We start from the raw sequence: 6,000 nt of genomic DNA, 5'->3' as shown, positions 1-6,000 counted from the left end.
AAATGCTGAGTCCTAGTTAAATCTCTGTTAACTCCTGCTGCTTAAATTGCTGCCAACCTAGGCATATGTCTGGACTTCTTAGTTCCTGTGAAGTAATGCACCACAGGGGAAAGTGATAAAGTGATGGCTGACAACTACGCTATGAGTCTTACCATGTTTCGTTTGTAAGCAATCATATGAACCTGGAATGTAATTGTTTGTTTATTTTACTGATGCCATTATCTCCCTCCAGCACAATTTCTCTACAAAACATGCTATAGAGCAGTGATGGCGAACCTTCTAGAGACCCAGTGCCCAAACTGCAACCCAAAACCCACTTATTTATCGCAAAGTGCCAACATTGCAATAAAACCTGAATACTGAGGTTTTAGTTTAGAAAAAACAATTCACAGCCAGTCCAAGCAAATATATATATATATCCTTGGCAGCACACTGACCGGCCATGCGAAAGCTAGGACAAGTTGCAGCTAATGAGATGTGGCTTGTGACGTCATTGCCTGACACTGTTACTCCTTTCCGAGCATGCGCATGGCTCCTATGTACGCTGTTATCCGATGCTCAGCTGCTGGGGTGATGTTGGGGTGACTTGGCTTGTGTGCCAACAGAGAGGGCTCTGTGTGCCCGCTGTGGCACGTGTGCCATAGGTTCGCCACCACTGCTATAGAGCATACTAAGTTGCATTTTGCTCCTGTATGCTTTGCAACAGATTTTAACGCAGTCAAATAAATTCACTCACAGCATTTGCTGTTCATGTAAAATATGCAGTGTCACACAAAGGCCTTGAAATTGCCCAATAAATGTCCAGTGACCCATGTATCTGCAGGAACATACTCTGCCCAGACCCTTTCCCACTTCAACTACTGCAGTCTTCTTAGGATGAAGTTACTTATTTGAAATATCTTTATTCCACTGCTCAGCTAAGAGAGCTCTAAATCAGTTAAATAAGGCAGTCACTGACTGCACAATCTAAAAAGACTCACCACACAAGGAAAAAGGGATGTGGAGCAAAGAGAGAGAAATAATTATTTCAGCTGGGCTAAGTTAGAGAGTTTGAGTCTTGTAGGAACACACTTTTCATAATGATTGTTTTTAGATTGTTTTATGGTATTTTTTATTATGGATTATACTGTTGCATTTTTCCTATTACTCATGAATTTCTGTATTTGTGCATATAAGTAATTTTGAAATTGCGTTTTGCAGTGGAAAGTGACACATTTAATAAAACATAGCAATGCTGTCTTAACGTTTGGACAATCGTTTCCTTGACCATATGTCTCTCTTGCATTCCAAGCCTCCAAATGAATTTTATCCAGAGTGCAATTTTATCAAAAGTAACATTCAGTTATTTTGGAATAAATACAAATTAATCTTCACAGTTCTCACAAGGAAAGAGAGCTTGCTTCACAACTGTAGATAGAATATGACTGTTTATTTGAGGCATGAAGTAAGTAGCATCTTTCCCACTAATTTTAATACAACAGAACTTATAAGCTGTAATAATGTATTTACTTCTTAAGATACACAATCCAGAAAATCAAAGGAATATCATCAGAACATGTGCACATTTTATATGTACTGGCAATGGTCTTTTTATAAAATAGCCCATAAAATCAGGGGCAGTGCTAGGTATTAAAAAGGTTTCAGCTCATGCCCTTCGAACAGATTTGCAGTTTACATGTGTGCCAAAGTCTGTTTAAAGGACACTGTCTCTTAAGGACACCCCATTAACAAAACATGATGTATAAATGGGGGATAGGAGGAAGGCAGTTGATTTCAGAAACAGATTCAGAGAGATGGAGTCAGCACATGTGATCAGATGTAACAGAGTGATCCAAGGTGATCAAATGGAAAACAAATCATCAGGGCCTTTGTACTTCTGTTTCAGCACATGGCCGTGGGCAGAAGGATGGCCTCTCAGAGTTAGGGCTCCAGCCCTGGTGGTCCATCTCCCTTCTGCTGTGTTTAAATATGTGATTATGTAAACATGGCTGTGCTCAGCACATTTTAAACAGTACATTTTTAATCTTTAAAATACGTATTTTCAATTAACTTACATTAAAATAGACTCATTCAACTCTTGTATTATTTTTAAAGTCACTTCTGCAAATATCCAGAAACGAATTTTAAAATGGTAAGTACAAGAGCATCATGCATGCTGTATGTTATTTCCCAACTTTTTTACAAAATGCACTGGAATTTTAACTGAGTACCTTTGTGTTAAATAAATGACACTATAGTTTTATTAAGCTGACTGAAGGCTAACAAATGACCAGACAAAGAATATCAAGTTCTTCTGTCGTAGCCCGATCGCCCTAATAAGGTATTGGAAATAGGAAAGCAAATACGGATCTTCATAATGGCAAACAGTTTACGCATGCTCGTTCTACACTTCCGTCCCTGCCCCTCTCAGAAGATGAAGCTGTGTATGCACATGCGCATAAGGAAAGCCTGCTGCTGTTGCTATTGCTTCTGCGCTCCTCTTCCTTCAATCACGATTTGCCGACGCGAGACCCCGCCCCTTTTACGCAAACTAATCGTTTTCCCCTTTCAGCCTATCGTTTCTTGCGCATGACCGCGAGGAAAGGAAGAGGAGGGGTGGCGAGTGATCGCGCGAGTGCGCGCGCCGGCGGGCGGCGACCTGACCAACCGGCGAGTCCTGTCGCGAGCCCGAACGGCTTTGAGAACGCGCGTGCGCGCCCAGGTTTCCTCGCTGGTGCTGCTTCTTATTGCTTGGGCCGTGCGAGCGACCGAGTTCGGTTCCTCCCGGGGCGGGAGCAAGGTGCGGCGGCACAAGGAGCGGTGTTGGCGGGTGAGTGCCAGGCGCGGCCGGTCAGGGGTGAAAGGTGCGAGCAGCGGGAGCGGTTTATCTCCGCCTAAGGACGAAGCGGGCGTGGAGGGGGGTTCCCCAACCACAGGGTGAAGGATCCGTGGGCCTAACGGTTGCCTGTCCTTTCTCGGGGTAGTAAAGAAAGAGGGAAGAGGAAGGAAAGTAGCTACATTGTGCGTTTCTCATCTGTCTTCTTTCTTTTCCTCCCACTCAAATCTTTTCTTGTCGTGAACGGGCCGTGAGGGTAACTTCTGCCTTCCCCTCCACCCCTCAGGGCCCTTCTCCTGTCTGTGGCACCCGCCGCCCCTGCTCTCCCTCCCTTGGTGGCACCCTGAATGGGTTCCAACGCTGCCTACGACTACCACTGCTTCGTCTTTTCCGCTTACAAAGACTTTTTTCCTTTTGGCTTTAATGTCAGTAACAGCTTGTGCAGCCGACAATACTAATACTTGGGAGTGGATAAGTTAATTTCTCCGAACTTCGCCGCTAATAACCTCTTCCCACCCACCAATTCGTTTTCATGAAAGGGTGCCACTTGACATGGTGGTAGCTTACTTAAGGTTGCTGTTTAGCTTGTGCCTACAAATAGCGCTGCGATTATAGTTGTGGGTCAGGCCTGGATGTATGTAGTGGTAGTTTATGAGGAGTAAGGACTAAACTAGGTTTGAAAATAAGTTGGGTTTAGATCTTGAGCTTTGTGTCAGTATTGAGTGTGTGACCATAGCCTTCATCTATAAAACGACAATAACTTTACTTAGTCTCATGATCATAACACTCTCCGAAGCCTTTGGAAATGTGTGGTTGGAAGCAGAGATACTAAGGAGCAATAAGTCAGCATACTTAGATTAATTACCTGACACTTTCTTTTACTGAAACTTGTCCATTATAGTTTATACATGACCTTTGCCAGTCTATCCTGTTTCTCAGTTTGTTAGCCTATAAAGGAAAAGGGAACACCATTAACTCTAGGAATTTTTCAGGAGGGTATGCCTTACTTCTATATTGATATTTCTTGCCCAGCAGTTAACATAACTGGAGGAAACTTAGATATATGTGACCAATGCAGTGTCACTAGCTGATCACAACACTGAAGAATAGTGGTCTGCTATGCAACTCTGAAAATATCTCAGTTACCAATCCTCTGATAAAGCCAGAATTGACTACTGTTATGCCTTGTATATGGGGCTTTCCTTTGAAGGGTGGCTGGAACCTGCAGCAATGCAAAATACAACAGCTAGTCTGTTGACTGGGAACATCTCACCAGTTAGTGGGAACATCTCACCAGTACAGAAATAACTTTACTGGTTTCTAGTCAGTTTCCAAGGAGAATTCAAAATGTTGGGGCTCAACCTTTCAGGCTCTATATGGTGTAGGAACCAAGTATGTGAAGGAACACTTGCTCCTAAACCAACCTGTTTGTGCATCAAGATTATCTACTCCAGATTTCCCCATCTTCTGAGGGTAAGGTGTGTAGCAGTCAAAGAGATCCTCTTTACTACCATGCTTGTGCTATTTCTTTCCCAGAGGCCTTCCTAGTGTCAGGTGTTCTTACTGTCAGCCAAGACATTTTTTCTCTCTCAGATATTTATTGTATTCATGCTTAAGATGTTATATCTATATAGCTTGTATTTGTAAGCTAGATATACTAGAAGAGTGCGCTATATTTTATTTCTATATCCTCTATGGCCAAACTGCCCTGCATGATTTACAGCATAACTTCTAAACAACTTTAAATGCTTGGGCATCCAGATATGGTACAATTCAAATGTAAAAGAAGCATTAAACATTAACATTAATTACATCTAACTAGAGGTAAAATTGATAAAGTTTTGCTAATCAGCTAGTACAGTGGGGTAGAGATCCTTAAATGTGTTTTGCCAGGGAAAGTGTAAATCACATTATTGAGTTACGGTTGTATATGCTTCTCACATACTTACCAGTTGTTAGGAGAACCTGTTTTATTTAGCAAACAGGGCAGACTTCATAAGGGTATTTGATGATAAGCTGATTTTTGCTGCAGAAGATTTTACACTGTATAAGGAGAACCTTGCCATGCCCTGTAGATAAGAAAAGAGAAGAGCTAGTTAATAGCTGTTCAAGCAAGGATCCATACTAGAAGAGGATTTCAGAGAACATTTCAAACAGTGATAGAAAACACAGAAGGAAACTGAAATTCAAAAGCAATAGTAGAAGTGAGATTTTAAAGGATATGCCTACAAGCTTTGATTTAAAAAGAGTGAAATGTGGTCCTCCCTCTGTTCATTTAAAAGATTGTTAACCCGTTTTACTGGGTGCACAGTCCTCATACGGCTGCTTACAATATTACTGTTAAATACACTCATCATCAGCTTATGCTTTTAAAGCATGAAATGAAAACTAGAAGATATGTATTGTCAGAAATTTTTAAAAGTTACTAGTGATGTGTCCATACATAGCCTCATGGGGCGTGAGTTCCAAAGGCGTGGAGCCACCACTGAGAATTCTGTTTCAAGTACCTGTCAGCCTAATCCATTCAGTTCTAACCTGGTATCCTTTAGCTGTTTTTGGACTGTATTTCCTGAATTCCTGATCATTACCCATGCAGGCTGAGGCTGAACGGCGGGCATTTGGAGGGCATCAGGTTGGGGAAAGCTGGCCAAATTGCTGTTGCCGGTGGTCTAGAAAGTAGAGCATGGGTCATCAAACTACGGCCCGGGGGGCATTTGGACCTGCTGCGCACAATCCACACACACGCCTGTTGCACCCATCTTACCCCGTGCGCGGGAGGCAGCGGTTTGCTTGCTTGGAGAAAATGATCTCCAAGCGACCAAGCCGCTACCTTGTGTGCCTGCCTCACGGCACGTGCCCGCCCCCACCTTGCCTCCCCTCACGTGTGCCTGCCCATGCCTCACCCCATGCCCCCTTGCCGGCCCGTGTGCACAACCAGACACCACCTTTCTGGCCTGTGCCCAGTGCCAGCAGCTTTGAACTGGCCCGTTGGTCAAAAAGTTTGAGGACCCTTGGAGTAGAGCCTTTGGTGCTGATCTTAATTATTGAGCAGACTGGTGCAAGTGTAGGTGGTTCTTCAAATAAAGTATTACATAAATAAAGGCCAAAGCAAATGCTTAGAAATGAACCTAAAAAGTATCAGGCAGTCAGTGGTAACGTACAGAGAATAGGAGCAATCTGGTCCA

General features: G+C 43.1%; 1 protein-coding gene across 1 annotated transcript in view; it reads left to right on the top strand.

Moving 5' to 3' along the window:
- The first annotated feature begins 2,636 nt into the window (after window positions 1–2,636).
- ZDHHC5 (zinc finger DHHC-type palmitoyltransferase 5) overlaps window positions 2,637–6,000 on the top strand; it is a 58,525-nt gene continuing 55,161 nt past the window's right edge. The window contains exon 1 of the mRNA XM_044420803.1: window positions 2,637–2,809. The gene's annotated coding sequence lies outside the window, so the exon portion shown is untranslated. The remainder of the gene's footprint in view (window positions 2,810–6,000) is intronic.

This window comes from Varanus komodoensis, unplaced genomic scaffold, assembly GCF_004798865.1.
Source record: "Varanus komodoensis strain SLA01 unplaced genomic scaffold, ASM479886v1 scaffold110, whole genome shotgun sequence".
Taxonomy (NCBI): Eukaryota; Metazoa; Chordata; class Lepidosauria; order Squamata; family Varanidae; genus Varanus; species Varanus komodoensis.
The sequence above is the reverse complement of the archived record's forward strand: the minus strand, read 5'-3'. Positions and strand labels throughout refer to the sequence as shown.